The sequence below is a fragment of the Procambarus clarkii genome, chromosome 10, assembly GCF_040958095.1.
Source record: "Procambarus clarkii isolate CNS0578487 chromosome 10, FALCON_Pclarkii_2.0, whole genome shotgun sequence".
Lineage (NCBI taxonomy): Eukaryota > Metazoa > Arthropoda > Malacostraca > Decapoda > Cambaridae > Procambarus > Procambarus clarkii.
This window is the reverse complement of record NC_091159.1, coordinates 8,868,165-8,889,997: the sequence shown is the minus strand read 5'-3', so window position 1 is coordinate 8,889,997 and position 21,833 is coordinate 8,868,165. Positions and strand designations below refer to the sequence as shown.

Below are 21,833 nucleotides of genomic sequence, written 5' to 3'. Positions count from 1 at the left end.
GGAGTCTGTAGCAATAGTAATAAACAGTAGAGTAGTTTATTTACATTACTGGCAGACTGGAAATACAGGATGCCGTTTAGAACAGCAATTGGACTCTTTCTCGTAACAGTTTGTTTATAACATAACAGGACATTGAGTAATAAAGTAATTTAAGGTCAGTAGGCACAACAATAACAATGAACCAGGAACATAGAGAACACGAGTAAAGACTTCAACAAGGAAATGCACAAAATTAGATAACATTAAATACAAAATACATAATACTCGGTAAATAACAATGTAGGAAAAGAATAACATAAAAATAACTTATTACGAGGACAAATGTGAGTGAAACTAGTTACATGGATTACATTATAGGATAATAATTACATGATATGAAGTAAATATAACTTAGTCTCTCTTTTAAACTGGCTGAGAGACGTACAACTTTTAATTACCTGCAGAAGATAGTTGGGCAATTAGAGACCCTTGATCACTTGGTTAATAACGCACAGCCCTAGACAATGTTCCCGAAGTTATCGCTGCTAAGGGAGAGCTTTTCGTTCATCTTGCCTCCGACCTTCCAAGGAATGTCTCGACCACAAGGCGGAGGTCACCTTGGTCGACGTGCGAAGTATTGAGGGAAGCAGCGAGGAACAGTGGGGAGGACCCCGGGGTCCACTGTGTGTGCTCCTGTGACTCTCTGTGGCGCTATGGTGGGGGAGGACCCCGGGGGTCCACTGTGTGTGCACCTGTGACTCTCCGTGGCGCTATGGTGGGGGAGGACCCAGGGGGTCCACTGTGTGTGCACCTGTGACTCTCCGTGGTGCTATGGTGGGGGAGGACCCCGGGGGTCCACTGTGTGTGCACCTGTGACTCTCCGTGGTGCTATGGTGGGGGAGGACCCCGGGGGTCCACTGTGTGTGCTCCTGTGACTCTCCGTGGTGCTATGGTGGGGGAGGACCCCGGGGGTCCACTGTGTGTGCTCCTGTGACTCTCCGTGGTGCTATGGTGGGGGAGGACCCCGGGGGTCCACTGTGTGTGCTCCTGTGACTCTCCGTGGTGCTATGGTGGGGAGGACCCCGGGGGTCCACTGTGTGTGCTCCTGTGACTCTCCGTGGCGCTATGGTGGGGAGGACCCCGGGGGTCCACTGTGTGTGCTCCTGTGACTCTCCGTGGCGCTATGGTGGGGAGGACCCCGGGGGTCCACTGTGTGTGCTCCTGTGACTCTCCGTGGCGCTATGGTGGGGAGGACCCCGGGGGTCCACTGTGTGTGCTCCTGTGACTCTCCGTGGCGCTATGGTGGGGAGGACCCCGGGGGGTCCACTGTGTGTGCACCTGTGACTCTCCGTGGCGCTATGGTGGGGAGGACCCCGGGGGGTCCACTGTGTGTGCTCCTGTGACTCTCCGTGGCGCTATGGTGGGGAGGACCCCGGGGGGTCCACTGTGTGTGCTCCTGTGACTCTCCGTGGCGCTATGGTGGGGAGGACCCCGGGGGGTCCACTGTGTGTGCTCCTGTGACTCTCCGTGGCGCTATGGTGGGGAGGACCCCGGGGGGTCCACTGTGTGTGCTCCTGTGACTCTCCGTGGCGCTATGGTGGGGAGGACCCCGGGGGGTCCACTGTGTGTGCTCCTGTGACTCTCCGTGGCGCTATGGTGGGGAGGACCCCGGGGGGTCCACTGTGTGTGCTCCTGTGACTCTCCGTGGCGCTATGGTGGGGAGGACCCCGGGGGGTCCACTGTGTGTGCTCCTGTGACTCTCCGTGGCGCTATGGTGGGGGAGGACCCCGGGGGGTCCACTGTGTGTGCTCCTGTGACTCTCCGTGGCGCTATGGTGGGGGAGGACCCCGGGGGTCCACTGTGTGTGCTCCTGTGACTCTCCGTGGCGCTATGGTGGGGAGGACCCCGGGGGGTCCACTGTGTGTGCTCCTGTGACTCTCCGTGGCGCTATGGTCGCGCTCGAACTCTACGACTATATTTTTCGTGTGTGTAAATAATTATACATGAGCGCAGTGTTGTGGTAATGGTTGTAGCCTCCGGGCGTCACAACAGTTATCAAATATAAAATGATAACAAAGATTAAATAAGGTGTCGTAATTGGTTGAACTGTATTTTAAATCCTTTTTACATTTCCCAAGTGTTGTGTGTTCGTTACAAACATGGGTACATCCACACAAACACAGACATACACGACTAGGTGAGTACAGTATATGTACATGTGTGTTGGTGAGGCCAGGCTACGGGGGAAGATGGTGCTACACAGCCTTCCCGCCCTTGGTGCCTTCCTGTCATAATTACTTACAAGGAGACGATAAGAAACTTAGATGATTGTCACGCCCTCTAAGATGACCTGGACAAAATAAGTGTATGGAGCAACACTTGGCAACTTATATTTAATGTGAATAAATGCCACGTTGTGGAATGTGGAATAGGAGAAAATAGGCCACACAACTTATAAACTCTCCGTGACTTTATGGTGCCTTTTCTGGAGGACATTCGACAAGCCGCCAGCTTCCTGTTCTCGTCGAGGACAGATAAATTCAGGTAAATTCAAGTAAACTATGTGAAAACGCTTCAAAGAGTTCCACCTGATGAATTATTATTATTATTAACATCTTTATTGATAAAATTAATTTCAATTTTGTCTAATCTGAGGCTTTCAATTAAGTCTTATTAAAGTGAGGATAATGCTGGTATTGACTGTCACGCAGGACGGAGGGTCATACACAAGACAATAGGTCTAAACTGTAGGCTGAAACACACATATATATCATGGTTACAATCAATGTTTTAATGTATGAATATGTGAAAACAACTTTCTATTGTGCACTGCCACACAAGGGCAGAGATGAAGACATAATGATGCTACAGAGAGCTGTAGGAGTGGTTGTGGATACATAACCGTTGCCTGACCACCACATAAATAATAATGAAGCATAATCTGCCCGAAACGCTCTGCGTAATAGTGGCTTTAGGCATTGTATGTACTAGCTCTATCTATTAATCCAACAAACTTTGTAAAATCTCTTGTATGTATGTACCTTACCTAAATAAACATTTATTTATTATTATTTATTTATAAAGAACAATGTGCGAGCAACGTATGGTACTCTTTCCGACTTTAGAATACCTTTAAGTACATGAATGGCGAAATATTAACAAAAATTGTCCACGACCTTTGTGAGACCAAAGTTGGAATATGCAGCGATTGTGTGGTGCCCATATTTCAAGCAGCACATCAACAAACTGGAAAAGGTGCAAAGACATGCAACTAAATGGCTCCTGAAACTAAAAAAGAGCTACGATCGAGAGAGGTTAAAGATTAACATTAAACATATCAGAAGATAGTTGAAGAAAAAGAGGGGACATGATCACTACGTGCACAATAGTAACAGGAATCGACTGAATTGAAAATGAAAAATTCTTCAAAACGGCATCTTCCAGAACAGGAGGACATAGGTTTAAACTAATAAAGTAAAAAGCCGAAAAAAACATTCAAAGTTCAGTTTCGCAGAGTGGTAGACGGTTGGAACAAGTTAAATGAGAGGTAGTGGAGGCCAAAACCACCTGTAGTTTCAAAGCGTTATATGTACAGGAAGTCTGAACACCACAAGCGTAGCTCTCATCCTGTAAGTACACTTAGGTAATCACACACACACACACACACAGAGGGGAGAGGTTCCAGGAGGTCTTCACAACAGAACAAGGTGAGGTCACTGTGCTAGGAGAAAGGGAGCTAAACCAGGCGGCCTTGGAAGGGTTCGAAATTACGAGAGAGGAAGTCAAGAGACACCTGCTGGATCTGGATGTTAGAAATGCTGTTGGTCCAGACGGGATCTCGCCATGGGTACTGAAAGAGTGTGCAGAGGCACTTTGCTTGCCACTCTCCATAGTGTATAGTAGGTCACTGGAGACGGGAGACCTACCAGAAATATGGAAGACGGCGAATGTGGTCCCAATATACAAAAAGGGCGACAGGCAAGAGGCACTGAACTACAGGCCAGTATCCTTGACTTGTATACCATGCAAGGTGATGGAGAAGATCGTGAGAAAAAACCTGGTAACACATCTGGAGAGAAGGGACTTCGTGACAAATCGCCAACATGGGTTCAGGGAGGGTAAATCTTGCCTGACTGGCTTAATAGAATTCTACGACCAGGTGACAAAGATTAAGCAAGAAAGAGAAGGCTGAGCGGACTGCATTTTCTTGGATTGTCGGAAAGCCTTTGACACAGTACCGCATAAGAGGCTGGTACATAAGCTGGAGAGACAGGCAGGTGTAGCTGGTAAGGTGCTCCAGTGGATAAGGGAGTACCTGAGCAATAAAAAGCAGAGAGTTATGGTGAGGGGTGAGACTTCCGATTGGCGTGAAGTCACCTGTGGAGTCCCACAGAGCTCTGTATTCGGTCCTATCTTGTTTCTGATATATGTAAATGATCTCCCGGAGGGTATCGATTCATTTCTCTCAATGTTTGCGGACGATGCCAAAATTATGAGAAGGATTAAGACAGAGAAGGACTGCTTGAGGCTTCAAGAAGACCTAGACAAGCTGAAGGAATGGTCAAACAAATGGTTGTTACAGTTTAACCCAACCAAATGTAATGTAATGAAGATAGGTGTAGGGAGCAGGAGGCCAGATACAAGGTATCATCTGGGAAATGAAATATTTCAAGAGTCAGAGAAAGAAAAAGACTTGGGGGTTGATATCACGCCAGACCTGTCTCCTGCAGCCCATATCAAGAGGATAACATCAGCGGCATATGCCAGGCTGGCCAACATAAGAACGGCATTCAGAAATTTGTGTAAGGAATCATTCAGAACTTTGTATACCACATATGTTAGGCCAATCCTGGAGTATGCAGCCCTAGCATGGAGTCCATATCTAGTCAAGGATAAGACTAAACTGGAAAGGGTTCAAAGGTTTGCCACCAGACTAGTACCCGAGCTAAGAGGTATGAGCTACGAGGAGAGACTACGGGAATTAAACCTCACTTCGCTGGAAGACAGAAGAGTTAGGGGGGACATGATCACCACATTCAAGATTCTGAAGGGAATTGATAGGGTAGATAAAGACAGTCTATTTAACACAAGGGGCACACGCACAAGGGGACACAGGTGGAAACTGAGTGCCCGAGTGGTTGACAAATGGAATGCATTAGGAAGTGATGTGGTGGAGGCTGACTCCATACACAGTTTCAAGTGTAGATATGATAGAGCCCAATAGGCCCAGGAACCTGTACACCTGTTAATTGACGGTTGAGAGGCCAAATAGCCAGAGCTCACCCCCCCGCAAACACAATTAGGTGAGTACGGAATGCCAACATAAGATCGGTCTTTAGAAACTTGTGTAAGGAATCATTCAGAACCTTGTATACCACGTATGTCAGACCAATCCTGGAGTATGCAGCTCCAGCATGGAGTCTATATCTCGTCAAGCATAAGACTAAATTGGAGAAGGTTCAGACGTTTGCCACCAGACTAGTGTCCGAACTGAGGGGCATGAGCTATGAGGAGAGACTACGGAAATTAAACTCAAACTGCTGGAAGACAGAAGTGTTAGGGGGGGGGGGACATGATCACCATTTACAAGATTCTCAAAGGAATTGATAGGGTAGAGAAAGACAGTTTATTTAGCACAAGGGGCACACGCACTACGGGACACAGGTGGAAATTGAGTGCCCAAATGAGCCTTTGCGACATTAGAAAGATTTTCTTTAGTGTCAGTGGTTAATAAATGGAATGCACTTAAGGGAGTGATGTGGTGGAGGCTGACTCCATACACAGTTTCAAGTGTAGATATGATAGAGCCCAGTAGGCTCAGGAATCTGTACACCAGTTGGTTGACAGTTGAGAGGCGGGACTAAAGAGCCGAAGCTCAACCCCCACAAGCACAACTAGAGGAATACACGCACACGTGAATCATCGCCTTCAAAATCAGTAAACAAAACAACGCCAGAAACGCTGAGTCATGATGACTAGACAACACTGCCACCGAACAGTCACAAATGTCTCCCAGACCACACTTCACACCTGACATCTCACAGTTGACATCTGACACCTAACACTTTACCCAGACCACACCTCACACCAGTTGACACCTCACACCAGTTGACACCTCACACCAGCTGACACTTCACCCAGACCACACCTGACACCTGACACTTCACATCTGACACCTCACACCAGCTGAAACCTGACACCTCACACCTCACACCATAATTAAAGATAGACAATTGTCTTGTCGACCCTTTCAGGTCAATTATAATAACTTTTCGGTCTGTTAACATCTGCCGTTATTTACGCATTGTGTAATCTTCATGCCATACGTCCTCGCGATTACATAACTGAACTTACCTAAGTTTACTTGAGAGCCACCATCTCTCTAGTGACCTCGACGGCGACAGGAAGCCGGCGGCTTGTCAAATGTTCTCCCCTCCCCTCCCCTTGTAATAACCCGAAAGTGCTGTTGTCTTACTCCACTCACCACCCCAGCTTAACACTGCTTCCACATCACTGTGACCCTCAGTGATCTGCCAGTTAATATTGAGACTGAAATATTAAATGAGGAGGGGGGGCGGGGGGCAGGGGGGGGAGCAACAAATGAAGGAATATATAAAAACTGATTGAACACTGCCACCCCGGCCCTCCCTGGCTACCACCTGAATGTCTATTACTGATTTCCCAGGAAGGGAAGATAGCAATAATCATGAACTCGAGGGCATATGAATCTTGGTAAATATAACTGCTTGGGGAGTGAACCATTTAACCTTTACTTCACATATTTGAGAATAGAAGGACTTCAAATTCAGCACATGAATACCACATATAAATACCACATATACACTGTGGTGATGATGGTACCCTCAGTGACCTTACACTGTGGTGATGGTACCCTCAGTGACCTTACACTGTGGTGATGGTACCCTCAGTGACCTTACACTGTGGTGATGATGGTACCCTCAGTGACCTTACACTGTGGTGATGGTACCCTCAGTGACCTTACACTGTGGTGATGGTACCCTCAGTGACCTTACACTGTGGTGATGATGGTACCCTCAGTGACCTTACACTGTGGTGATGGTACCCTCAGTGACCTTACACTGTGGTGATGGTACCCTCAGTGACCTTACACTGTGGTGATGGTACCCTCAGTGACCTTACACTGTAGTGATGGTACCCTCAGTGACCTTACACTGTGGTGATGGTACCCTCAGTGACCTTACACTGTAGTGATGGTACCCTCAGTGACCTTACACTGTGGTGATGGTACCCTCAGTGACCTTACACTGTAGTGATGGTACCCTCAGTGACCTTACACTGTGGTGATGGTACCCTGAGTGACCTTACACTGTGGTGATGGTACCCTCAGTGACCTTACACTGTGGTGATGGTACCCTCAGTGACCTTACACTGTGGTGATGGTACCCTCAGTGACCTTACACTGTGGTGATGGTACCCTCAGTGACCTTACACTGTGGTGATGGTACCCTCAGTGACCTTACACTGTGGTGATGGTACCCTCAGTGACCTTACACTGTGGTGATGATGGTACCCTCAGTGACCTTACACTGTGGTGATGGTACCCTCAGTGACCTTACACTGTGGTGATGGTACCCTCAGTGACCTTACACTGTGGTGATGGTACCCTGAGTGGCCTTACACTGTGGTGATGGTACCCTCAGTGACCTTACACTGTGGTGATGATGGTACCCTCAGTGACCTTACACTGTGGTGATGGTACCCTCAGTGACCTTACACTGTGGTGATGGTACCCTGAGTGGCCTTACACTGTGGTGATGGTACCCTCAGTGACCTTACACTGTGGTGATGATGGTACCCTCAGTGACCTTACACTGTGGTGATGGTACCCTCAGTGACCTTACACTGTGGTGATGGTACCCTCAGTGACCTTACACTGTGGTGATGGTACCCTCAGTGACCTTACACTGTGGTGATGGTACCCTCAGTGACCTTACACTGTGGTGATGGTACCCTCAGTGACCTTACACTGTGGTGATGGTACCCTCAGTGACCTTACACTGTGGTGATGGTACCCTCAGTGACCTTACACTGTGGTGATGGTACCCTCAGTGACCTTACACTGTGGTGATGATGGTACCCTCAGTGACCTTACACTGTGGTGATGATGGTACCCTCAGTGACCTTACACTGTGGTGATGGTACCCTCAGTGACCTTACACTGTGGTGATGGTACCCTCAGTGACCTTACACTGTGGTGATGATGGTACCCTCAGTGACCTTACACTGTGGTGATGGTACCCTCAGTGACCTTACACTGTGGTGATGGTACCCTCAGTGACCTTACACTGTGGTGATGATGGTACCCTCAGTGACCTTACACTGTGGTGATGGTACCCTCAGTGACCTTACACTGTGGTGATGGTACCCTCAGTGACCTTACACTGTGGTGATGGTACCCTCAGTGACCTTACACTGTGGTGATGATGGTACCCTCAGTGACCTTACACTGTGGTGATGGTACCCTCAGTGACCTTACACTGTGGTGATGGTACCCTCAGTGACCTTACACTGTGGTGATGATGGTACCCTCAGTGACCTTACACTGTGGTGATGGTACCCTCAGTGACCTTACACTGTGGTGATGGTACCCTCAGTGACCTTACACTGTGGTGGTGATGGTACCCTCAGTGACCTTACACTGTGGTGATGATGGTACCCTCAGTGACCTTACACTGTGGTGATGGTACCCTCAGTGACCTTACACTGTGGTGATGGTACCCTCAGTGACCTTACACTGTGGTGGTGATGGTACCCTCAGTGACCTTACACTGTGGTGATGGTACCCTCAGTGACCATACACTGTGGTGATGATGGTACCCTCAGTGACCTTACACTGTGGTGATGATGGTACCCTCAGTGACCTTACACTGTGGTGATGGTACCCTCAGTGACCTTACACTGTGGTGATGGTACCCTCAGTGACCTTACACTGTGGTGATGGTACCCTCAGTGACCTTACACTGTGGTGATGGTACCCTCAGTGACCTTACACTGTGGTGATGGTACCCTCAGTGACCTTACACTGTGGTGATGATGGTACCCTCAGTGACCTTACACTGTGGTGATGGTACCCTCAGTGACCTTACACTGTGGTGATGATGGTACCCTCAGTGACCTTACACTGTGGTGATGATGGTACCCTCAGTGACCTTACACTGTGGTGATGATGGTACCCTCAGTGACCTTACACTGTGGTGATGGTACCCTCAGTGACCTTACACTGTGGTGATGATGGTACCCTCAGTGACCTTACACTGTGTGGTGATGGTACCCTCAGTGACCTTACACTGTGGATGATGGTACCCTCAGTGACCTTACACTGTGGTGATGATGGTACCCTCAGTGACCTTACACTGTGGTGATGATGGTACCCTCAGTGACCTTACACTGTGGGATGATGGTACCCTCAGTGACCTTACACTGTGGTGATGGTACCCTCAGTGACCTACACTGTGGTGATGATGGTACCCTCAGTGACCTTACACTGTGTGATGATGGTACCCTCAGTGACATTACACTGTGGTGATGTGTACCCTCAGTTGACCTTACACTGGTGGTGATGGTACCCTCAGTGACCTTACACTGTGGGGTGATGGTACCCTCAGTGACCTTACACTGTGGTGATGGTACCCTCAGTGACCTTACACTGTGGATGATGGTACCCTCAGTGACCTTACACTGTGGTGATGATGGTACCCTCAGTGACCTTACACTGTGGTGATGGTACCCTCAGTGACCTTACACTGTGGTGATGGTACCCTCAGTGACCTTACACTGTGGTGATGGTACCCTCAGTGACCTTACACTGTGGTGATGGTACCCTCAGTGACCTTACACTGTGGATGATGGTACCCTCAGTGACCTTACACTGTGGTGATGGTACCCTCAGTGACCTTACACTGTGGTGATGGTACCCTCAGTGACCTTACACTGTGGTGATGATGGTACCCTCAGTGACCTTACACTGTGGTTGATGGTACCCTCAGTGACCTTACACTGTGGTGATGATGGTATACCCTCAGTGACCTTACACTGTGGTGATGGTACCCTCAGTGACCTTACACTGTGGTGATGGTACCCTCAGTGACCTTACACTGTGGTGATGATGGTACCCTCAGTGACCTTACACTGTGGTGATGGTACCCTCAGTGACCTTACACTGTAGTGATGGTACCCTCAGTGACCTTACACTGTGGTGATGGTACCCTCAGTGACCTTACACTGTGGTGATGATGGTACCCTCAGTGACCTTACACTGTGGTGATGGTACCCTCAGTGACCTTACACTGTGGTGATGGTACCCTCAGTGACCTTACACTGTGGTGATGATGGTACCCTCAGTGACCTTACACTGTGGTGATGATGGTACCCTCAGTGACCTTACACTGTGGTGATGGTACCCTCAGTGACCTTACACTGTGGTGATGATGGTACCCTCAGTGACCTTACACTGTGGTGATGGTACCCTCAGTGACCTTACACTGTGGTGATGATGGTACCCTCAGTGACCTTACACTGTGGTGATGGTACCCTCAGTGACCTTACACTGTGGTGATGATGGTACCCTCAGTGACCTTACACTGTGGTGATGGTACCCTCAGTGACCTTACACTGTGGTGATGATGGTACCCTCAGTGACCTTACACTGTGGTGATGGTACCCTCAGTGACCTTACACTGTGGTGATGGTACCCTCAGTGACCTTACACTGTGGTGATGGTACCCTCAGTGACCTTACACTGTGGTGATGGTACCCTCAGTGACCTTACACTGTGGTGATGGTACCCTCAGTGACCTTACACTGTGGTGATGGTACCCTCAGTGACCTTACACTGTGGATGATGGTACCCTCAGTGACCTTACACTGTGGTGATGGTACCCTCAGTGACCTTACACTGTGGTGATGGTACCCTCAGTGACCTTACACTGTGGTGATGGTACCCTCAGTGACCTTACACTGTGGTGATGGTACCCTCAGTGACCTTACACTGTGGTGATGGTACCCTCAGTGACCTTACACTGTGGTGATGGTACCCTCAGTGACCTTACACTGTGGTGATGATGGTACCCTCAGTGACCTTACACTGTGGTGATGGTACCCTCAGTGACCTTACACTGTGGTGATGGTACCCTCAGTGACCTTACACTGTGGTGATGGTACCCTCAGTGACCTTACACTGTGGTGATGGTACCCTCAGTGACCTTACACTGTGGTGATGGTACCCTCAGTGACCTTACACTGTGGTGATGATGGTACCCTCAGTGACCTTACACTGTGGTGATGGTACCCTCAGTGACCTTACACTGTGGTGATGGTACCCTCAGTGACCTTACACTGTGGTGATGGTACCCTCAGTGACCTTACACTGTGGTGATGGTACCCTCAGTGACCTTACACTGTGGTGATGGTACCCTCAGTGACCTTACACTGTGGTGATGGTACCCTCAGTGACCTTACACTGTGGTGATGGTACCCTCAGTGACCTTACACTGTAGGTGATGGTACCCTCAGTGACCTTACACTGTGGTGATGGTACCCTCAGTGACCTTACACTGTGGTGATGGTACCCTCAGTGACCTTACACTGTGGTGATGGTACCCTCAGTGACCTTACACTGTGGTGATGGTACCCTCAGTGACCTTACACTGTGGTGATGGTACCCTCAGTGACCTTACACTGTGGTGATGGTACCCTCAGTGACCTTACACTGTGGTGATGATGGTACCCTCAGTGACCTTACACTGTGGTGATGGTACCCTCAGTGACCTTACACTGTGGTGATGGTACCCTCAGTGACCTTACACTGTGGTGATGATGGTACCCTCAGTGACCTTACACTGTGGTGATGGTACCCTCAGTGACCTTACACTGTGGATGATGGTACCCTCAGTGACCTTACACTGTAGGTGATGGTACCCTCAGTGACCTTACACTGTGGTGATGGTACCCTCAGTGACCTTACACTAGTGATGTGGTACCCTCAGTGACCTTACACTGTGGTGATGGTACCCTCAGTGACCTTACACTGTGGTGATGATGGTACCCTCAGTGACCTTACACTGTGGTGATGGTACCCTCAGTGACCTTACTACTGTGGGATGATGGTACCCTCAGTGACCTTACACTGTGTGATGATGGTACCCTCAGTGACCTTACACTGTAGGTGATGGTACCCTCATGACCTTACACTGTAGTGATGGTACCCTCAGTGACCTTACACTGTGGTGATGGCACCCTCAGTGACCTTACACTGTGGTGATGGTACCCTCAGTGACGCTTACACTGTGGTGATGGTACCCTCAGTGACCTTACACTGTGGTGATGGTACCCTCGATGACCTTACACTGTGGTGATGGTACCCTCAGTGACCTTACCACTGTAGTGATGGTACCTCAGTGACCTTACACTGTGGTGATGTACCCTCAGTGACCTTACACTGTGTGCTGATGGTACACTTCCCAGTGACCTTACACTGTGGATGATGGTAACCTCAGTGACCTTACACTGTAGGTGATCGGTACCCTCAGTGACACTTACCCCCCACTGTAGGTGATGTCACCCTCAGTGACCTTTACACTGTAGTGATGGTACCTCAGTGAAATTACACTGTGGTGATGGTACCCTCAGTGACCTTACACTGTGGTGATGGTACCTCAGTGACCTTACACTGTGGTGATGGTTACCCCTCAGTGACCCTTACACTTGTGGTGATGGTACCCTCAGTGACCTTACACTGTGGTGATGGTACCCTCAGTGACCTTACACTGTGGTGATGGTACCCTCAGTGACCTTACACTGTGGTGATGGTACCCTCAGTGACCTTACACTGTGGTGATGGTACCCTCAGTGACCTTACACTGTGGTGATGGTACCCTCAGTGACCTTACACTGTGGTGATGGCTACCCTCAGTGACCTTACACTGTGGTGATGGTACCCTCAGTGACCTTACACTGTGGTGATGATGGTACCCTCAGTGACCTTACACTGTGGTGATGGTACCCTCAGTGACCTTACACTGTGGTGATGGTACCCTCAGTGACCTTACACTGTGGTGATGGTACCCTCAGTGACCTTACACTGTGGTGATGGTACCCTCAGTGACCTTACACTGTGGTGATGATGGTACCCTCAGTGACCTTACACTGTGGTGATGGTACCCTCAGTGACCTTACACTGTGGTGATGATGGTACCCTCAGTGACCTTACACTGTGGTGATGGTACCCTCAGTGACCTTACACTGTAGTGATGGTACCCTCAGTGACCTTACACTGTGGTGATGACACCCTCAGTGACCTTACACTGTGGTGATGGTACCCTCAGTGACCTTACACTGTGGTGATGATGGTACCCTCAGTGACCTTACACTGTGGTGATGGTACCCTCAGTGACCTTACACTGTGGTGATGATGGTACCCTCAGTGACCTTACACTGTGGTGATGGTACCCTCAGTGACCTTACACTGTGTGATGATGGTACCCTCAGTGACCTTACACTGTGGTGATGATGGTACCCTCAGTGACCTTACACTGTGGTGATGATGGTACCCTCAGTGACCTTACACTGTGGTGATGATGGTACCCTCAGTGACCTTACACTGTAGGTGATGGTACCCTCAGTGACCTTACCACTGTGGTGATGGCACCCTCAGTGACCTTACACTGTGGTGATGGTACCCTCAGTGACCTTACACTGTGGTGATGGTACCCTCAGTGACCTTACACTGTGGTGATGGTACCCTCAGTGACCTTACACTGTAGTGATGGTACCCTCAGTGACCTTACACTGTGGTGATGATGGTACCCTCAGTGACCTTACACTGTGGTGATGGTACCCTCAGTGACCTTACACTGTGGTGATGGTACCCTCAGTGACCTTACACTGTGGTGATGGTACCCTCAGTTGACCTTACACTGTGGTGATGGTACCCTCAGTGACCTTACACTGTGGTGATGGTACCCTCAGTGACCTTACACTGTGGTGATGATGGTACCCTCAGTGACCTTACACTGTAGTGATGGTACCCTCAGTGACCTTACACTGTGGTGATGGTACCCTCAGTGACCTTACACTGTGGTGATGGTACCCTCAGTGACCTTACACTGTGGTGATGGTACCCTCAGTGACCTTACACTGTGGTGATGGTACCCTCAGTGACCTTACACTGTAGTGATGGTACCCTCAGTGACCTTACACTGTGGTGATGGTACCCTCAGTGACCTTACACTGTAGTGATGGTACCTCAGTGACCTTACACTGGGTGATGGTACCCTCAGTGACCTTACACTGTGTGATGATGGTACCCTCAGTGACCTTACACTGTGGTGATGGTACCCTCAGTGACCTTACTACTGTTGTGATGGTACCCTCATGACCTTACACGTGGTGATGGGTACCCTCAGTGACCTTACACTGTGGTGATGGTACCCTCAGTGACCTTACACTGTTGGTGATGGTACCCTCAGTGACCTTACACTGTGGTGATGGTACCCTCAGTGACCTTACACTGTGGTGATGGTACCCTCAGTGACCTTACACTGTGGTGATGGTACCCTCAGTGACCTTACACTGTGGTTGATGGTACCCTCAGTGACCTTACACTGTGGTGATGGTACCCTCAGTGACCTTACACTGTGAGTGATGGTACCTCAGTGACCTACACTGTGGTGAATGGTACCCTCAGTGACTCTACACTGTGGTGATGAGGTACCCTCAGTGACCTTACACTGTGGGATGGTACCCTCAGTGACCTTACACTGTGTGATGGTACCCTCAGTGACCTTACAACTGTGGTGATGGCACTCAGTGACCCTACCACTGTGGTGCTGGTACCCTCAGTTGACCTTACACTGTGGTGATGGTACCCTCAGTGACCTTACACTGTGGTGATGGTACCCTCAGTGACCTTACACTGTGGTGATGATGGTACCCTCAGTGACCTTACACTGTGGTGATGGTACCCTCAGTGACCTTACACTGTAGTGATGGTACCCTCAGTGACCTTACACTGTGGTGATGGCACCCTCAGTGACCTTACACTGTGGTGATGGTACCCTCAGTGACCTTACACTGTGGTGATGATGGTACCCTCAGTGACCTTACACTGTGGTGATGGTACCCTCAGTGACCTTACACTGTGGTGATGATGGTACCCTCAGTGACCTTACACTGTAGTGATGGTACCCTCAGTGACCTTACACTGTGGTGATGATGGTACCCTCAGTGACCTTACACTGTGGTGATGATGGTACCCTCAGTGACCTTACACTGTGGTGATGATGGTACCCTCAGTGACCTTACACTGTGGTGATGATGGTACCCTCAGTGACCTTACACTGTAGTGATGGTACCCTCAGTGACCTTACACTGTGGTGATGGCACCCTCAGTGACCTTACACTGTGGTGATGGTACCCTCAGTGACCTTACACTGTGGTGATGGTACCCTCAGTGACCTTACACTGTGGTGATGGTACCCTCAGTGACCTTACACTGTAGTGATGGTACCCTCAGTGACCTTACACTGTGGTGATGATGGTACCCTCAGTGACCTTACACTGTGGTGATGATGGTACCCTCAGTGACCTTACACTGTAGTGATGGTACCCTCAGTGACCTTACACTGTGGTGATGGCACCCTCAGTGACCTTACACTGTGGTGATGGTACCCTCAGTGACCTTACACTGTGGTGATGGTACCCTCAGTGACCTTACACTGTGGTGATGGTACCCTCAGTGACCTTACACTGTGGTGATGGTACCCTCAGTGACCTTACACTGTGGTGATGGCACCCTCAGTGACCTTACACTGTGGTGATGGTACCCTCAGTGACCTTACACTGTGGTGATGGTACCCTCAGTGACCTTACACTGTGGTGATGTTACCCTCAGTGACCTTACACTGTGGTGATGGTACCCTCAGTGACCTTACACTGTGGTGATGGTACCCTCAGTGACCTTACACTGTAGTGATGGTACCCTCAGTGACCTTACACTGTGGTGATGGTACCCTCAGTGACCTTACACTGTGGTGATGGTACCCTCAGTGACCTTACACTGTGGTGATGGTACCCTCAGTGACCTTACACTGTGGTGATGGTACCCTCAGTGACCTTACACTGTAGTGATGGTACCCTCAGTGACCTTACACTGTAGTGATGGTACCCTCAGTGACCTTACACTGTGGTGATGATGGTACCCTCAGTGACCTTACACTGTGGTGATGATGGTACCCTCAGTGACCTTACACTGTAGTGATGGTACCCTCAGTGACCTTACACTGTGGTGATGGCACCCTCAGTGACCTTACACTGTGGTGATGGTACCCTCAGTGACCTTACACTGTGGTGATGGTACCCTCAGTGACCTTACACTGTGGTGATGGTACCCTCAGTGACCTTACACTGTGGTGATGGTACCCTCAGTGACCTTACACTGTGGTGATGGCACCCTCAGTGACCTTACACTGTGGTGATGGTACCCTCAGTGACCTTACACAGTGGTGATGGTACCCTCAGTGACCTTACACTGTGGTGATGGTACCCTCAGTGACCTTACACTGTGGTGATGGTACCCTCAGTGACCTTACACTGTGGTGATGGTATCCTCAGTGACCTTACACTGTAGTGATGGTACCCTCAGTGACCTTACACTGTGGTGATGGTACCCTCAGTGACCTTACACTGTGGTGATGGTACCCTCAGTGACCTTACACTGTGGTGATGGTACCCTCAGTGACCTTACACTGTGGTGATGGTACCCTCAGTGACCTTACACTGTAGTGATGGTACCCTCAGTGACCTTACACTGTGGTGATGGTACCCTCAGTGACCTTACACTGTGGTGATGGTACCCTCAGTGACCTTACACTGTAGTGATGGTACCCTCAGTGACCTTACACTGTGGTGATGGTACCCTCAGTGACCTTACACTGTGGTGATGGTACCCTCAGTGACCTTACACTGTGGTGATGGTACCCTCAGTGACCTTACACTGTGGTGATGGTACCCTCAGTGACCTTACACTGTGGTGATGGTACCCTCAGTGACCTTACACTGTGGTGATGGTACCCTCAGTGACCTTACACTGTGGTGATGGTACCCTCAGTGACCTTACACTGTAGTGATGGTACCCTCAGTGACCTTACACTGTGGTGATGGTACCCTCAGTGACCTTACACTGTGGTGATGGTACCCTCAGTGACCTTACACTGTGATGATGGTACCCTCAGTGACCTTACACTAGTGATCGTACCCTCAGTGACCTTACACTGTAGTGATGGCACCCTCAGTGACCTGACCATAGAACATGGGACAATAATCAGAGGGTAACACCAGCATAGTGAGTGAACATCAAGACACAGGAACGTACAGCCTGGCTCCACCCACAGTCTCGTAATGAAATCTAAAAGTAACGAGGATGAGCACGAAAAACAAAACCCAGTTCAATATATGATAAATATTAAACAGCCATGAGGCAAGACGGTGACAAACAACGGAGGGAAAGCTAAACATCAGCCTTATGATTGTGGGGAAGACTGTAACAAGATCACACCCAAGAATGTAGAGGTTACAGAGAACTCGTCGTCTGTAACTCCTCGAACGATTTACAGAGAACTCAGAACATAAAGTTGCAAGTAGCACGGCATATGGTGAGCCCGTCGTCTGTGGCAGCGAGTCCTCTTTATATTACCACGAGGGTTATAGAGGAGTGAACGTAAGACCAGAGGACCTCTGCTCTCCCGAGGTAATACAAGGTATCGAATTACTTCTCTCTAGGTGAATGATATGAGCAACAGGAGGTATGGGCGACAGGGGACACGGGCAACAGGAGGTATGGAGAACAGAGGACACGGGCAACAGGAGCCATGGGCAACAGGAGGCTGGGCAACAAGAGGCTGGGCAACAGGGGACACGGGCAACAGGAGGTATGGAGAACAGAGGACACGGGCAACAGGAGCCATGGGCAACAGGAGGCTGGGCAACAAGAGGCTGGGCAACAGGGGGCACGGTCAACAGGAGGCATGGGCAACAGGAGGCTGGGCAACAAGAGGCTGGGCAACAGGGGGCACGGTCAACAGGAGGCTGGGCAACAGGGGACACGGGCAACAGGAGGTATGGAGAACAGAGGACACGGGCAACAGGAGGCATGGGCAACAGGAGGCTGGGCAACAAGAGGCTGGGCAACAGGGGACACGGGCAACAGGAGGCTGGGCAACAAGAGGCTGGGCAACAGGGGGCACGGTCAACAGAAGGCTGGGCAACAGGGGACACGGGCAACAGGAGGCTGGGCAACAGGGGGCACCGTCAACAGGAGGCTGGGCAACAGGGGGCACAGTCAACAGGAGGCTGGGCAACAGGGGGCACGGTCAACAGGAGGCTGGGCAACAGGGGGCACGGTCAACAGGAGGCTGGGCAACAGGGGGCACGGTCAACAGGAGGCTGGGCAACAGGGGGCACGGTCAACAGGAGGCTGGGCAACAGGGGGCACGGTCAACAGGAGGCTGGGCAACAGGGGGCACGGTCAACAGGAGGCTGGGCAACAGGGGGCACGGTCAACAGGAGGCTGGGCAACAGGGGGCACGGTCAACAGGAGGCTGGGCAACAGGAGGCACGGTCAACAGGAGGCTGGGCAACAGGGGGCACGGTCAACAGGAGGCTGGGCAACAGGGGGCACGGTCAACAGGAGGCTGAGAAATAGGGGGCACGTCAACAGGAGGCACGGACAACAGGGGACACGGGCAACAGGAGGCACGGACAACAGGAGGCACGAGCAACAGGAGGCACGGACAATAGGAGGCACGGACAACAGGAGGCACGGACAACAGGAGGCACGGACAACAGAAGGCATGGGCAACAGGAGGCATGGACAACAGGAGACACGGGCAACAGGAGGCATGGACAACAGGAGACACGGGCAACAGGAGGCACGGACAACAGAAGGCACGGACAACAGGAGGCTGGGTAACAGGCCATTATAAGCACGCTGCACCGAGAGGTGTGCCCGAGGTCCATCTTCCATAACGGTACCAGCCTGGCGCTCTCTACTCTCAGCCACGCTCTCAATACCGAACATAAAGCAGCGTAAAGCGGAACTTTTTGTTACATATAAAACAGTTTTAGCAGGAATTCACGTGTTTACACCAAGACGAATATTGGAACACTGAAAATACAAGAGCAAGATGCTTTCAAGACGCGGCGTGAATATATACACGTAGATGACGAATTTGGTTCCAGGAGTCGAGGCCTGATCTTTCCAGATGGGAATATTTGCCAGTGAGCATTTGTTGCAGGGGAGGAGGGATAAGGTCGAGGTCATCAGGGTTAGGGGTGGTGGGGGGGGGGGATAAATGGATGGGGGACGCTGTAGTGGGGGTCAGGAGGAGGGGAGTGACGGAGACAGACACCTGCTGGAGACCAGGTCCGGGAATACCCAACTTGTTGCCAAATACGTGTCACCGCCATTTTTTCTCAACGGCATTTTTTTATGTTTTCTGCGTTTGAGTTCCATTCTTTCCGTGGCCATCAGTGTTCATTCTCTTCCACGACACATTACATAGGCTCTACAGAGATGCTATATGCTGGGATACAATTACACCGGAGTGAACAACAGTTGGATTACCTGCCGAAGCGGCTATATAGACAGACACAGCACAGGTTGTAATAGAAAACTAACTTTCTCCCATTTGATAGCACTGAACATTGAAGAGATTGTGCAGATTGTTCGTCCCGCTGCACTTGTCCATGTGTCCGCCGTGGCTGAGCGGCCCTTGTGACCCCAGGACGAAGGTAACACGAGATGAGATCAGTCAGCTCGGACAGAAAAAAAAGGCGCGCACTCGGCGTCCTTGAAAAGCGTGACTTCATCGTTGACAGGCAGGATGAGCGCCCGCCCGCCCGCTGTACTGCTCCTCCTGTAACATCGTGGGACACAGCTGTACTGCTCCTCCTGTAACATCAAATTACTGTTTTTTAAACTCGGTATTATATTGGTATTATATTTAATTATATAAAGTTGCAACTTGTTTATTTGGCATATCAGACAAAGCTAAATTTACTTCCAATAGGAGAGCTAGTGTATGGGGCAGCATCACTTATCCTCTGAGTGAACAAATCGCCATAACATCATGCACAACATCATTCAATACGATAAGCTTTTTATTATTGGAAATAACCGAGTTGTTCATCTTGTAACTTGTATAGACACAGCCGGTACCTTACACTGTAGTGATGGTTACTTAACTGTCTCAAGTGAACAGCAGAAGATTGACAATTACCAACCCCTAAACTTATGTTATCTTGCTGGTGAAAAGTGGGGGGAATCTTTTAAGAAGAGCATCTATGTCTGACAAATAGTGTTTTCCAAACTCAAACAGTGTCGGGTGTATAATTCTACTCATATTACTAATGTCTCTAGTATGGGCATAGTGTTAGGCCGTGGCGGTGTACGCGGTGCCTGTCACTCAGCTGTTTCCATCCAGACACTCCATGGGTATTTGTATCAGAGACGAATTCTAGTTAATTCAGACGATGAGTCACAATAACGTGGCTGAAGATATGATGACTAACCACACATCAGAAAATGGAGAAACGACGACGTTTCGGTCCGTCCTGAACCATTATCAAGTTGTGTAATTCAAACTCTTTCCCTCAACCAGCTCCTTCCCTCCGTAATGATTGGAATTGACAGCTGCCATCACATTGTTCCAGCGTACAAATTCACTGCTTTGTACACTGGTATAAAAAAGCGTATCACCTTTTGGTCACGGGGCTGTTATCTGATGATACCTCCAACATGTAGACATCTAGAGTACAAGTATTCATTATGGTCTCCTTCAGCGCCCTCAGCAGCCAGCACTTCTGCTCCTTCATTTCCACAGATTCCGACGGGGTAAGGAACTCAAAGGAACTTCTATCGTGATATAAAATTTCATTTACCTTAAGCAGTCGTAAGAATTGAAACAATCCTTGAGAAGCATTGTTCCAGAGCTCTCTTATTAAAAATAAAACAGGGCGAGGAAAAGAAAGAAAGAAAGAACGAGAGAGAGAGAGAGAGAGAGAGAGATAGAGAGAGAGAGAGAGAGAGAGAGAGAGAGAGAGAGAGAGAGAGAGAGAGAGAGAGAGAGAGAGAGAGAGGAGAGAGAGGAGAGAGAGAGAGAGAGAGAGAGAGAGAGAGAGAGAGAGAGAGAGAGAGAGAGAGAGAGAGAGAGAGAGAGAGAGAGAGAGAGAGAGAGAGAGAGAGAGAGAGAGAGGGGGGGGGGGTAAGAGAGCGGCAGGATTCCAGAGAAGCCGGAGGGCAGGAGGAGAAGAGCGGGTTGGGGGCGGCCGACAGACTGGCGCCACAAGGTCGCGGGGATCTGCTGTCGGAATCCAAATAGGTGATGTCCGCCCCTCTACCACCTTCGCTCCCCCCCCCCCCCCCCACCGCATCTCCACCATCAAGACCTGGTTCCCCTCCCCCCCCCCCGCACCTCCACTACCAGCCCGGTCTCCCTTCCCCCACCCCCAAGCACCAGCATGGGGTCTGACGGCTTAGTGGACAGCGCTCGGTATTCGTAGTCCTAAGTTTCCGGGTTCAATCCTCGGCGGAGGCGGAAACAAATGGACAGAGTTCCTTTCACCTTGTTGCCCCTGTTCGCTTAGCAGTAAATAGGTACCTGGGAGTTGGACAGCTGCTACGGACTGCTTCATTAGGATGTGTAACAAAAAGGAGGCTTGATCGAGGACCGGGCCGCGGGGACGCTAAGCCCCGAAATAATTTCAAGATAACCCCCCCCCCCCGCACCTCCACCACCATCCCGGGATTACCCCTAAAC

General features: G+C 50.1%; 1 long non-coding RNA gene across 1 annotated transcript in view; it reads right to left on the bottom strand.

Moving 5' to 3' along the window:
* Window positions 1-17,692: 17,692 nt before the first annotated feature.
* Window positions 17,693-21,833, bottom strand: part of LOC138363161 (uncharacterized) — a 73,382-nt gene continuing 69,241 nt past the window's right edge. The window contains exon 3 of the long non-coding RNA XR_011228031.1: window positions 17,693-19,966. This is a non-coding gene — a long non-coding RNA (uncharacterized lncRNA). The remainder of the gene's footprint in view (window positions 19,967-21,833) is intronic.